Genomic DNA, 14664 nt, shown 5'->3' with positions numbered 1-14664 from the left:
GTCAGAATGCACACCCAGGACTGCTACTTCAATAACAAATGTTGGTTTGGTCCAAAATAATCCATCGTTATATCCGAATAGCGCCGTTTTGTTCGTGCGTTCCAGACACTATCCAAAATAGTAAAGAAGTGTCGCGCGCATGGCGCAATTCGTGACAATAAAATTCTAAATATTCCATTACCGTACTTCGAAGCATGTCAACCGCTGTTTAAAATCAATTTTTACGCCATTTTTCTCGTAGAAAAGCGATAATATTCCGACAGGGAATCTCCTTTTCGGCAAACAGAGGAAAAAATCCCAAAGGCGGGGGTCGGTCGGGTCACGCGCATAAGCTCAGTGTCCCTTGATCGGCCACTTGAGAAAGGCGATAATGTGTTTCAGCCTGGGGCTGGAATGACGACATTCTGTTTTTTCCCGGGCTCTGAGCGCCTATGGACGACGTGGGAAGTGTCACGTTAGAGCAGAGATCCTTAGTAAATTATAGAGATGGAAAACAAGTTCAAGAAATGGTCAGACAGGCCACTTCCTGTAAAGGAATCTCTCAGGTTTTGACCTGCCATTTGAGTTCTGTTATACTCACAGACACCATTCAAACAGTTTTAGAAAATTTAGGGTGTTTTCTATCCATATGTAATAAGTATATGCATATTCTAGTTACTGGGTAGGAGTGGTAACCAGATTAAATCGGGTATGTTTTTTATCCAGCCGTGTCAATACTGCCCCCTAGCCCTAACAGGTTAAAAGGTAATTTACCACCTTCACGAGTGCAGTCTCTGTGCTATGACGGGGTCTAAAACCAGACAGAAGCATTTCGTATACATTGTTTGTCTTCAGGAAGGCTGTGAGTTGCTGCGCAACAGCTTTTTCAATTTTTTTTGAGAGGAATGGGAGATTCGATATAGGCCGATTTAAAAATATATTTTAAATATTTTCTGGGTCAAGGTTTGGCTTTTTCGAGAGGCTTTATTACTGCCACTTTTAGTGAGTTTGGTTCACATCCGGTGGATAGGGAGCCGTTTATTATATTCAACATAGGAGGGCCAAGCACAGGAAGCAGCTCTTTCAGTAGTTTAGTTGGAATAGGGTCCAGTATGCAGCTTGAAGGTTTAGAGACCAAGACTATTTTCATCAATGTGTCAAGAGATATTGCATTAAAAAAAACTTGAGTGTCTCCCTTGATCCTAGGTCCTGGCAGTGCTGTGCAGACTCAGGACAACTGAGCTTTGGAGAAATGTGCAGATTTAAAGAGGAGTCCGTGATTTGCTTTCTAATGATCATGATCTTTTCGTCAAAGAAGTTAATGAATTTATCACTGCTGAAGTGAAAGCCATCCTTTCTTGTGGAATGCTGCTTTTTAGTTAGCTTTGCGACAGTATCAAAAATAAATGTTGGATTGTTCTTATTCTCCTCAAGTTGGAAAAATAGGATGATCAAGCAGCAGTGAGGGCTCTTCGATACTGCACGGTGCGGTCTTTCCAAGCTAGTTGGAATACTTCCAGTTTGGTGGTGCGCCATTTCCGTTCTAATTTTCTGGAAGCTTGCTTCAGGTTAAATTTAGTTCCTCAATTAGGTGGTTAACCAATTTTTGTACTCTGACGTCCTTGCGTAGGTGGAGGATGTCTGGAAGGGCATCTAAGAATCTTTTGGTTGTCCTAGAATTTATAGCATGCCTTTTGATGATCCTTGGAAGGGGTGTGAGCAGATTATTTGTTACGATTACAAACGTAATAACGCCTTTTTCGCTCTGCCTTTTTCGCTCTCTCGCTTTGCCTTTATTTCTCTCTCTTCTCTCTCTGCCTTTATTTCTCTCGCTCTACCTTTATTTCTCTCTCTGCCTTTATTTCTCTCGCTCTACCTTTATTTCTCTCTCTCTTCTCTCTCTGCCTTTATTTCTCTCGCTCTACCTTTATTTCTCTCTCTCTTCTCTCTCTGCCTTTATTTCTCTCGCTCTGGCTTTATTTCTCTCTCTGATTTTTCTCTCTTTATTTCTCTCTTTATTTCTCTCTTCCTTTATTTCTCTCGCTCTACCTTTATTTCTCTCTCTCTTCTCTCTCTGCCTTTATTTCTCTCGCTCTACCTTTATTTCTCTCTCTCTTCTCTCTCCATGCCTTTATTTCTCTCGCTCTGGCTTTATTTCTCTCTCTGATTTTTCTCTCTTTATTTCTCTCTGCCTTTATTTCTCTCTCTTTATTTCTCTCTGCCTTTATTTCTCTCTCTTTATTTCGCTCTGCCTTTATTTCTCTCTCTTTATTTCTCTGCCTTTATTTCTCTCTTCCTTTATTTCTCTATCGCTCTGCCTTTATTTTTCTCGCTCGATCTGCCTTTTTCTCTCTCGGTCTGCCTTTATTTCTCTCGGTCTGCCTTTATTTCTCTCGCTCTGCCTTTATTTCTCTCTTGCTCTGCCTTTATTTCTCTCTCGCTCTTTTTCTGTCTTTATTTCTCTCTCTGCCTTTATTTTTTCTCTCTCTCGCTCTCTGCTTTTTTTCTCTTGCTGTGCCTTTATTCCTCCCTCTGCCTTTTTCTTTCTCTCTCTCGCTCTGCCTTTTTCTCTCTCGCTCTGCCTTTTTCTCTCTCACTCTGCCTTTATTTCTCTCTGCCTTTATTTCTCTCTCGCTCTCTCTCTGCCTTTATTTTTCTCTCTGCCTTTATTTTTCTCTCTGCCTTTATTTTTCTCTCTGCCTTTATTTTTCTCTCTCTCTGCCTTTATTTCTCTCTTTCTCTCTCGCTTTCTCTCTCTCGCTGTCTCTCTGTCTCTCTCTCTGCCTTTATTTCTCTTTGATTAGCCCAGAGATATTTAGTCTGTAGTGACATGAATAACTCAGCTGTACTTCACAGACAGACAATAGATGTCATGTCTTTCAGACTGTCTTGACTTGAAATCGCTGCCCAACATTTTGACGGTGAACCGGGATAATATTTTGTGTCTTTTGGTGTTTGTACTGGTACATACATTTTTTTTATTAAGTAATGTCAAGTCTTTATACTTGCGTGTACATGAGCCTAAAGAGAAGATTTGGGTAGCTAATATAATCAGGAAGTGGTAGCGCACTGCTGTTCGTAGTTGAGCAGTTTGCAACAAGAAAGGCACGGGTGCATTATTTGTTTCATTACCATATTATGTTGTATTCTAATTCAGGCCCACATTTCACGTTCCACCTCTAATGACACTTATGGCTAACACCATCACTAAGACCTAGACAATGATATCAGCTGACAGACAGAGATGTGAGAGCAGTCCCATGGTTAGTGAGCGATGGTAGGGATGATGATGAGAAGGAAACATGAAAGAATAGATATCCCAAGGAGATTGACCTTGGAGCTTTGAGATCCATATTCATACTGTATCTGAAGATCATAGCACAGGAAACGATCAGGATCCTATCCCCGCTCTCATCTAGCATACATGCATGCATGCATGCATGCATGCATGCATACAGTTGAAGTCGGAAGTTTACGTTCACTTAGGTTGGAGTCATTAAAACTCGTTTTTCAACCACTCCACAAAATATTTGTTAACAAACTATAGTTTTGGCAAGTCGGTTAGGACATCTACTTTGTGCATGACAAGTCATTTTTCCACCAATTGTTTACAGACAGATTATTTCACCTAGAATTCACTGTATCACAATTCCAGTGGGTCAGAAGTTTACATACACTAAGTTGACTGTGCCTTTAAACAGCTTGGAAAATTCCAGAAAATGATGTCATGGCTTTAGAAGCTTCTGATAGGTTAATTGACATAATTTGAGTCAATTGGAGGTGTACCTGTGGATGTATTTCAAGGCCTACCTTCAAACTCTGTGCCTCTTTGCTTGACATCATGGGAAAATCAAAAGAAATCAGCCAAGACCTCAGAAAAGAAATTGTAGACCTCCACAAGTCTGGTGCATCCTTGGGAGCAATTTGCAAATGCCTGAAGGTACCACGTTCATCTGTACAAACAATAGTACGCAATATAAACACCACGCAGTCGTCATACCGCTCAGGAAGGAGACGTGTTCTGTCTCCTAGAGATGAACGTACTTTGGTGCGAAACGTGCAAATCAATCCCAGAACAAAAGCAAAGGACCTTGTGAAGATGCTGGAGGAAACAGGTACAAAAGTATCTATATCCACAGTAAAACGAGTCCTATATCGACATAACCTGAAAGGCCGCTCAGCAAGGAAGAAGCCACTGCTCCAGAACCGCCATAAAAATGCCAGACTACGGTTTGCAACTGCACATGGGACAAAGATCGTACTTTTTGGAGAGATGTCCTCTGGTCTGAAGAAACAAAAATACTGTATAACTGTTTAGCCATAATGACCATTGTTATGTTTGGAGGAAAAAGGGGGAGGCTTGCAAGCCGAAGAACACCATCCCAACTGTGAAGCACGGGGGTGGCAGCATCATGTTGTTGGGGTGCTTTGCTGCAGGAGGGATGGGTGCACTTCACAAAATAGATGGCATAATGAGGCAGGAAAATTATGTGGATATATTGAAGCAACATCTCAAGACATCAGTCAGGAAGTTAAAGCTTGGTTGCAAATGGGTCTTCCAAATGGACAATGACCCCAAGCACCCCAAAGTTGTGGAAAAATGGCTTAAGGACACCAAAGTCAAGATATTGGAGTGGCCATCACAAAGCCCTGACCTCAATCCTATAGAATATGTGTGGGCAGAACTGAAAAAGCGTGTGCGAGCAAGGAGGCCTACAAACCTGACTCAGTTACACCAGCTCTGTCAGGAGGAATGGGCCAAAATTCACCCAACTTATTTTGGGAAGCTTGTGGAAGGCTATCCAAAACGTTTGACCCAAGTTAAACAATTTAACGGCAATGCTACCAAATACTAATTGAGTGTAACATCTGACCCACTGGGAATGTGATGAAAGAACTCAAAGCTGAAATAAATAATTCTCTATACTATTATTCTGACATTTCATATTCTTAAAATAAAGTGGTGATCCTAACTGACCTAAGACAAATAATTTTTACTAGGAGTAAATGTCAGGAATTGTGAAACTGATTTTAAATGTATTTGGCTAAGGTGTATGTAAACTTCCGACTTCAACAATACATACATACATACATACATACATACATACATACATACATACATACATGCATGCATGCATACATACATACATACATACATACATACATACATACATACATACATACATACATACATACATACATACATACATACATACATACATACATACATACTATCAGTGGCGGTCGGCGCCATTTAAGATGAGGGAGGACCATTTATATTTTTCATGAGCATGGCCTTATTTCTATTACAGCATTTTGGGTGACTGTCATTCATATTCCATTCACCCAGTTCAATGTAACATTGATAGGTTTAGGCTACTACATGATACTCAAACTTTCCCCTGTACCCATCATGAGGTTGCTACAACCTAGCCTATGAATAAAAGTTTACAATGTAGATGCATACAGGTTGAGATCATTTTTAGGTGACAGACAGTGACACATTCAATACCACCTTGCCACTTGCCTGCATCGAGCTGATCTAGGGTGTAATCATTAGTTCAACAGTTGCAAACGAGTTTCAATTGGACAAATTCAGTTAAGTGCATCCCCGTTGCGTTTGCTTCCATTTAAGAAATGTTTTTCAACAGAATTGGCAGAATGAATACACCCCCGATCATGTGTAAACATAGTTCACTTTCATAGCGGCCCCGTTGTATTCTTTCTCGCATCTATGCACTCTCCTCCTCTCACCTTTTCCCTTCACTTATACAGTCGTGGCCAAAAGTTTTGAGAATATTAATTTTTGCAATGTCTGCTGCCTCAGTGTCTTTAGATATCTTTGTCAGATGTTACTATGGAATACTGAAGTATAATTATAAGCATTTCATAAGTGTCAAAGGCTTTTATTGACAATTACATGAAGTTGATGCAAAGAGTCAATATTTGCAGTGTCGACCCTTCTTTTTCAAGACCTCTGCAATCCGCCCTGGCATGCTGTCAATTAACTTCTGGGCCACATCCTGACTGATGGCAGCCCATTCTTGCATAATCAATGCTTGGAGTTTGTCAGAATTTGTGGATTTTTGTTTGTCCACCCGCCTCTTGAGGTTTGACCACAAGTTCTCAATGGGATTAAGGTCTGGGGAGTTTCCTGGCCATGGCCCCAAAATATCAATGTTTTTTTCCTTGAGCCACTTAGTTGTCACTTTTGCCTTATGGCATGCTCCATCATGCTGGAAAAGGCATTGTTCGTCACCAAACTCTTCCTGGATGGTTGGGAGAAGTTGCTCTCGGAGGATGTGTTGGTACCATTCTTTATTCATGGCTGTGTTCTTAGGCAAAATTGTGAGTGAGCCCACTCCCTTGGCTGAGAAGCAACCCCACACATGAATGGTCTCAGGATGCTTTACTGTTGGCATGACAAGGGACTGATGGTAGCGCTCACCTTGTCTTCTCCGGACAAGCTTTTTTTCCGGATGCCCCAAACAATCGGAAAGCGGATTCATCAGAGAAAATGATTTTACCCCAGTCCTCAGCAGTCCAATCCCTGTACCTTTTGCAGAATATCAGTCTGTCCCTGATGTTTTTCCTGGAGAGAAGTGGCTTTTTTGCTGCCCTTCTTGACACCAGGCCATCCTCCAAAAGTCTTTGCCTCACTGTGCGTGCAGATGCACTCACACCTGCCTGCTGCCATTCCTGAGCAAGCTCTGTACTGGTGGTGCCCCGATCCCACAGCTGAATCAACTTTAGGAGACGGTCCTGGCACTTTCTGGACTTTCTTGGGCACCCTGAAGCCTTCTTCACAACAATTGAACCGCTCTCCTTGAAGGTCTTGATGATCCGATAAAAGGTTGATTTAGGTGCAATCTTACTGGCAGCAATATCCTTGCCTGTGAAGCCCTTTTTGTGCAAAGCAATGATAACGGCACATGTTTCCTTGCAGGTAACCATGGATGACAGAGGAAGAACAATGATTCCAAGCACCACCCTCCTTTTGAAGCTTCCAGTCTGTTTTTCGAACTCAATCAGCATGAAAGCGTGATCTCCAGCCTTGTCCTCGTCAACACTCACACCTGTGTTAACGAGAGAATCACTGACATGATGTCAGCTGGTCCTTTTGTGGCAGGGCTGAAATGCAGTGGAAATGTTTTTGGTGGATTCAGTTCCTTTGCATGGCAAAGAGGGACTTTGCAATTAATTGCAATTCATCTGATCACTCTTCATAACACTTATGTACTGCAGTGCTAGCTAGCTGTAGCTTATGCTTTCAGTACTAGATTCATTCTCGGATAACTTTTTTAATGTTTTACAATTAATTTTATACTGGAGGTTCCACTGCATACTAGGGAAGCAACGATTCACTGATACGCATCGGTCCCCGATTCAAATGTTTAAGATACAATTGCTTTGGTCCACAGACCCCAAACCGATCAAAATAATATAATATCCAAATAACACGTAACGTTAGCTAGCGAGCCAGCCAGCCAGCTAACGTTAGCTAGCTAGCTAACAGTACGCTTTAGCTTGCAAGGAAAACGACTTTCTGAAAAAGTTTAAAACGGGTATCTGAAAATGTAGCTAGCTAGACTCAACTACCCTTGTACATGGAGGAACGCTTCTCCCTCTCTGTCATGGAAGCCATCATTACCCTTAGTTTGAAGATGTAATCCAGAGACAGGTGTTTTATACAACAGCCTTCTGTGTTCTCTTTTTGACTCCCTCTGCATTTGCAATCAAACACCTGAATTTTCTCCATCTCCATAGCTATCATGCTCTGCTTCCACCAGGCATTCTATTGATTTCAAAACTCGGTCCTCCAGAAAGTGGAGACACTTAGCAACACGTTTGCAGTTCTTTGTGATATCTTTCAAAGAAGCCACATTAGAAAGGATTACCTACACATACTGAGCAGCTCATGTTATAGACAGAAGCGTGCTACATGGCAGACCATGTACAGCCCATCCTTTATCTCAGCCAATCATGGCTAGCGGGAAGGTTCCTGACTTTTTCTGTTGCTAAGCCAGCTAGGCTCGTAATTTAAGTGTTTTATTTGTATTTACAGATGGCATACAAGTTTGTTATTATTAAGGCACATGAAAGTTCACATGTTCCAGAAGGCATTTCTGCTCAAAAACACATTTTCCTGTCCTGTGAAGTAGTGAAATGAGTCACACATAGCATGCATCGGTCAGAAAATCGAATCAAACATTACCAATCGCTTATTCACAAATGTTTTGTCCTATTACTTTGTTCCTACCTTCTGAAAATACCTCATCTTTTGTGACAACTGATGTCCTCTCCTTCAGTGTTGAACTAAGCATGTAACTGTGTTGACAGTCATTGATCTACAAGTCATTTTGCATGCCGAACAACCCTAGGGAATATCCGTAGCCTAGTCAAACTGCGCACTATTGGCTTATTTTGGACCTAAGCTTCTCGCCTTCCTTCCCATTTTTGGGACAATGAATCCTATTGTTAGAGTGGAGACATGAGCATCTCGTCATTATATATTGATCTCTGCCAACGCGAGGCAGGCGGCCTGTTCCTGATCATGCACATCTGCGCAGCACCTTCAGCTTTACTAGTTGAGTGATAACGTATGTCATTTACTAGGTTATTGTTATCTATGCACTGTTAAATTGTGTTTTACCAGAAGAAAAGCAAGCTACCGAAGAGACAACTCTCATCTGGCTATACCTTCTGAACAGGGCTTACAATAGATTTTATTTAGATTTGTTCAGGTTCACCATCAGCAGTGGTTTTGGTACCTGTTTTGCTTTAAACAGTCAATGTATTAAACAATTGGTCGTTTTTAGAAATACAGGGTAAAGTTGATCATTTCTCTCATAACGACGACAGAAATCACTTTGTGAGGTGCACTGCATGGTCAAAGCAGGAGAAGAAAAGAAGCTCACTAAACATCCAAACGGTCAAAACCATTTGATTTTGAGATGAGGGTGAAATCAAAAATTGTGCTATATATTCATTGGATATGTCCGTAGCTCATTTGTAAACGATAAATATTGATACATTTCTAGCTCAAACACTTAATCTGCAAAAATGACAAGTTAATTAGTGGGTGATGGTGACTTCAAAACCAAAGTGGGAGGACAAAAAATATAGACTACGTTGCCCTCCCTAATCTGATAGTGGTAGTGGGGTGGTAGATGCCTAGTCTCCCTTATGGCTCAGGTCAGGTGAGACTGGGAAAGAGAGAGAGACTGGGAAAGAGAGAGAGACTGGGAAAGAGAGAGAGACTGGGAAAGAGAGAGAGACTGGGAAGGAGAGAGAGAATGGGAAGGAGAGAGAGACTGGGAAGGAGAGAGAGACTGGGAAGGAGAGAGAGACTGAAAAGGAGAGAGAGACTGAAAAGGAGAGAGAGACTGGGAAAGCGAGCGAGACTGACTGGGAAAGCGAGCGAGACTGACTGGGAAAGCGAGCGAGACTGACTGGGAAAGGGAGAGACACAGAGAGAGTTCAATAATCTCCCCATCATCACTATCACCAGCCAGCTCCCACTCTAATGGTTGTTTGTTAATGTTGTTTGTTTACTGTAACGAGCTGCTACACAGACACACACACACACACTAATGTGATTGGTTCTGAGGGAGAAAATGAATATGAATAGCAGCAATTCTAAAGGAAAGCCTCTCCTTGGTTGAAAAAGTGCCACTTTTTTAAACAGACTTTTAAACACTCACTCCCGGTAATGCCATCGTGAACGCAGTCAACACGCCCGGAATAGAACCACACATCAAGCAGATAGTCAACAGTCATCAGATATGATCACATTCTTCATGTTCCTGAGGTTTATTGATGTTTATTTCACTCCGTCATACCCGTGTGTGATTTAATCTAATGCTCATAACCGACGCGGGATTAGGGCCTGTATGATTTGGAATGTACATGTCATTGAGACTCGTGGAAGTACAGTCATGGTGGCAGTTGATTACACCTGCACGAGTACACACACTCAAACATGCACATACACACATGCGCGGAAGCACATCTACATATGCTTGCCCTCACATACTGTACACTCTCTCTCTTGCACACACACACACACACACACACGCACTTACACACACGCTGTTAGTGTGGCATCTCTTGTGACATTCAGTAGGGCAGTTGAGACACTCAGTCACCGAGTCAGTCACAGTCAGTCGTAACCATGTATTAACTCAATGGGCCCCTTCTAGATATCCCAGGGCCAGACAGCTGTCATGAAGTATGTTTCCTCCAAGTATTCTTATGTTGTCACTGCTCTCTGTGTGACTGCATGATTTTATTATAGAATGTAGTGTGAATACTTAGGGTAGACTAGAGCAGTGTTTCCCAACTCCAGTCCTCCAGTACCCCCAGCAGTGTTTCCCAACTCCCCCAGTACCCCCAGAAGTGTTTCCCAACTCCAATCCTCCAGAACCCCCAACAGTGTTTCCCAATCCTCCAATACCCCCAACAGTGTTTCCCAATTCCTCCAGTACCCCCAACAGTGTTTCCCAATTCCTCCAGTACCCCCAACAGTGTTTCCCAATTCCTCCAGTACCCCCAACAGTGTTTCCCAATTCCTCTAGTACCCCCAACAGTGTTTCCCAACTCCTCTAGTACCCCCAACAGTGTTTCCCAACTCCTCCAGAACCCCCAACAGTGTTTCCCAATCCTCCAGTACCCCCAACAGTGTTTCCCAACTCCTCCAGAACCCCCAACAGTGTTTCCCAATCCTCCAGAACCCCCCAACAGTGTTTCCCAATCCTCCAGTACCCCCAACAGTGTTTCCCAATTCCTCCAGTACCCCCAACAGTGTTTCCCAATCCTCCAGTACCCCCAACAGTGTTTCCCAATTCCTCCAGAACCCCCAACAGTGTTTCCCAATTCCTCTAGTACCCCCAACAGTGTTTCCCAACTCCTCCAGAACCCCCAACAGTGTTTCCCAACTCCAATCCTCCAGTACCCCAACAGTGTTTCCCAATCCTCCAGTACCCCCAACAGTGTCCCAATTCCTCCAGTACCCCCAACAGTGTTTCACAATTCCTCCAGTACCCCCAACAGTGTTTCCCAATTCCTCTAGTACCCCAGCAGTGTTTCCCAACTCCAGTCCTCCAGAACCCCCAGCAGTGTTTCCCAACTCCAGTCCTCCAGTACCCCCATCACTGTTTCCCAACTTCAGTCCTCCCGAACCCCCAGCAGTGTTTCCCGATTCCAGTCCTCCTGAACCCCCAGCAGTGTTTCCCAACTCCAGTCCTCCAGTACCCCCAACAGTGTTTCCCAACTCCAGTCCTCCAGTACCCCCAGCAGTGTTTCCCAATGCAGTGTTTCCCAACTCCAGTCCCCCAGTACCCTCAACAGTGTTTCCCAACTCCAGTCCTCCAGTACCCCCAGCAGTGTTTCCCAACGCAATATTTCCCAACTACAGTCCTTCAGTACCCTCAGCAGTGTTTACCAACTCCTCCAGTACCCCAACAGTGGTTCCCAACTCCAGTCCTCCACTACCCCCAACAGTGGTTCCCAACTCCAGTCATCCACTACCCCCAACAGTGTTTCCCAACTCCAGTCCTCCACTACCCCCTACTGTGTTTCCCAACTCCAGTCCTCCACTACCCCCAACAGTGTTTCCCAACTCCAGTCCTCCACTACCCCCAACTGTGTTTCCCAACTCCAGTCCTCCACTACCCCCAACAGTGTTTCCCAACTTCAGTCCTCCAGTACCCCCAGCAGTGTTTCCCAACTCCCCCAGTACCCCCAGAAGTGTTTCCCAACTCCAATCCTCCAGAACCCCCAACAGTGTTTCCTAATTCCTCCAGTACCCCCAACAGTGTTTCCCAATTCCTCCAGTACCCCCAACAGTGTTTCCAAATTCCTCCAGTACCCCCAACAGTGTTTCCCAATTCCTCTAGTACCCCCAACAGTGTTTCCCAATTCCTCCAGAACCCCCAACAGTGTTTCCCAATTCCTCTAGTACCCCCAACAGTGTTTCCAAATTCCTCCAGTACCCCCAACAGTGTTTCCCAATTCCTCTAGTACCCCCAACAGTGTTTCCCAATTCCTCCAGTACCCCCAACAGTGTCCCAATTCCTCCAGTACCCCCAACAGTGTTTCCCAATTCCTCTAGTACCCCAGCAGTGTTTCCCAACTCCAGTCCTCCAGAACCCCCAGCAGTGTTTCCCAACTCCAGTCCTCCTGAACCCCCAGCAGTGTTTCCCAACTCCAGTCCTCCAGTACCCCCAGCAGTGTTTCCCAATGCAGTGTTTCCCAACTCCAGTCCTCCAGTACTCCCAGCAGTGTTTCCCAATGCAGTGTTTCCCTACTCCAGTCCTCCAGTACCCTCAACAGTGTTTCCCAACTCCAGTCCCCCAGTACCCTCAAGTGTTTCCCAACTCCAGTCCTCCAGTACCCTCAACAGTGTTTCCCAACTCCAGTCCTCCAGTACCCCCAGCAGTGTTTCCCAACGCAATATTTCCCAACTACAGTCCTTCAGTACCCTCAGCAGTGTTTACCAACTCCTCCAGTACCCCAACAGTGGTTCCCAACTCCAGTCCTCCACTACCCCCAACAGTGTTTCCCAACTCCAGTCCTCCACTACCCCCTACTGTGTTTCCCAACTCCAGTCCTCCACTACCCCCAACAGTGTTTCCCAACTCCAATCCTCCACTACCCCAACTGTGTTTCCCAACTCCAGTCCTCCACTACCCCCAACAGTGTTTCCCAACTTCAGTCCTCCAGTACCCCCAACAGTGTTTCCCAATTCCCCCAGTACCCCCAGAAGTGTTTCCCACCTCCAATCCTCCAGAACCCCCAAAAGTGTTTCCCAATTCCTCTAGTACCCCCAACAGTGTTTCCCAATTCCTCCAGAACCCCCAACAGTGTTTCCCAACGCCAATCCTCCAGTACCCCCAACAGTGTCCCAATTCCTCCAGTACCCCCAACAGTGTTTCCCAATTCCTCTAGTACCCCAGCAGTGTTTCCCAACTCCAGTCCTCCAGAACCCCCAGCAGTGTTTCCCAACTCCAGTCCTCCTGAACCCCCAGCAGTGTTTCCCAACTCCAGTCCTCCAGTACCCCCAGCAGTGTTTCCCAATGCAGTGTTTCCCTACTCCAGTCCTCCAGTACCCTCAACAGTGTTTCCCAACTCCAGTCCCCCAGTACCCTCAAGTGTTTCCCAACTCCAGTCCTCCAGTACCCTCAACAGTGTTTCCCAACTCCAGTCCTCCAGTACCCCCAGCAGTGTTTCCCAACGCAATATTTCCCAACTACAGTCCTTCAGTACCCTCAGCAGTGTTTACCAACTCCTCCAGTACCCCAACAGTGGTTCCCAACTCCAGTCCTCCACTACCCCCAACAGTGTCCCAACTCCAGTCCTCCACTACCCCAACAGTGTTTCCCAACTCCAGTCCTCCACCACCCCAACAGTGTTTCCCAACTCCAGTCCTCCACTACCCCCAATAGTGTTTCCCAACTCCAGTCCTCCACTACCCCCAACTGTGTTTCCCAACTCCAGTCCTCCACTACCCCAACTGTGTTTCCCAACTCCAGTCCTCCACTACCCCCAACAGTGTTTCCCAACTTCAGTCCTCCAGTACCCCCAACAGTGTTTCCCAACTCCCCCAGTACCCCCAGAAGTGTTTCCCAACTCCAATCCTCCAGAACCCCCAACAGTGTTTCCTAATTCCTCCAGTACCCCCAACAGTGTTTCCAAATTCCTCCAGTACCCCCAACAGTGTTTCCCAATTCCTCTAGTACCCCCAACAGTGTTTCCCAATTCCTCCAGAACCCCCAACAGTGTTTCCCAACGCCAATCCTCCAGTACCCCCAACAGTGTCCCAATTCCTCCAGTACCCCCAACAGTGTTTCCCAATTCCTCTAGTACCCCCAACAGTGTTTCCCAACTCCAGTCCTCCAGAACCCCCAGCAGTGTTTCCCAACTCCAGTCCTCCTGAACCCCCAGCAGTGTTTCCCAACTCCAGTCCTCCAGTACCCCCAGCAGTGTTTCCCAATGCAGTGTTTCCCAACTCCAGTCCTCCAGTACTCCCAGCAGTGTTTCCCAATGCAGTGTTTCCCTACTCCAGTCCCCCAGTACCCTCAACAGTGTTTCCCAACTCCAGTCCCCCAGTACCCTCAAGTGTTTCCCAACTCCAGTCCTCCAGTACCCTCAACAGTGTTTCCCAACTCCAGTCCTCCAGTACCCCCAGCAGTGTTTCCCAACGCAATATTTCCCAACTACAGTCCTTCAGTACCCTCAGCAGTGTTTACCAACTCCTCCAGTACCCCAACAGTGGTTCCCAACTCCAGTCCTCCACTACCCCCAACAGTGTTTCCCAACTCCAGTCCTCCACTACCCCCAACAGTGTTTCCCAACTCCAGTCCTCCACTACCCCCTACTGTGTTTCCCAACTCCAGTCCTCCACTACCCCCAACAGTGTTTCCCAACTCCAGTCCTCCACTACCCCCAACTGTGTTTCCCAACTCCAGTCCTCCACTACCCCCAACAGTGTTTCCCAACTTCAGTCCTCCAGTACCCCCAGCAGTGTTTCCCAACTCCCCCAGTACCCCCAGAAGTGTTTCCCAACTCCAATCCTCCAGAACCCCCAACAGTGTTTCCTAATTCCTCCAGTACCCCCAACAGTGTTTCCAAATTCCTCCAGTACCCCCAACAGTGTTTCCCAATTCCTCTAGTACCCCCAACAGT

General features: G+C 45.3%; 1 long non-coding RNA gene across 2 annotated transcripts in view; it reads left to right on the top strand.

The window, feature by feature from the left end:
* The window catches only part of LOC106608060 (kelch-like protein 29), a 271450-nt gene that overhangs the window by 71687 nt on the left and 185099 nt on the right, over positions 1–14664 (top strand). The gene's annotated exons all lie outside the window — the stretch shown is intronic.

This window comes from Salmo salar, chromosome ssa06, assembly GCF_905237065.1.
Source record: "Salmo salar chromosome ssa06, Ssal_v3.1, whole genome shotgun sequence".
NCBI classification, from domain to species: domain Eukaryota; kingdom Metazoa; phylum Chordata; class Actinopteri; order Salmoniformes; family Salmonidae; genus Salmo; species Salmo salar.
This window is presented reverse-complemented; position numbering and strand designations above follow the sequence as displayed.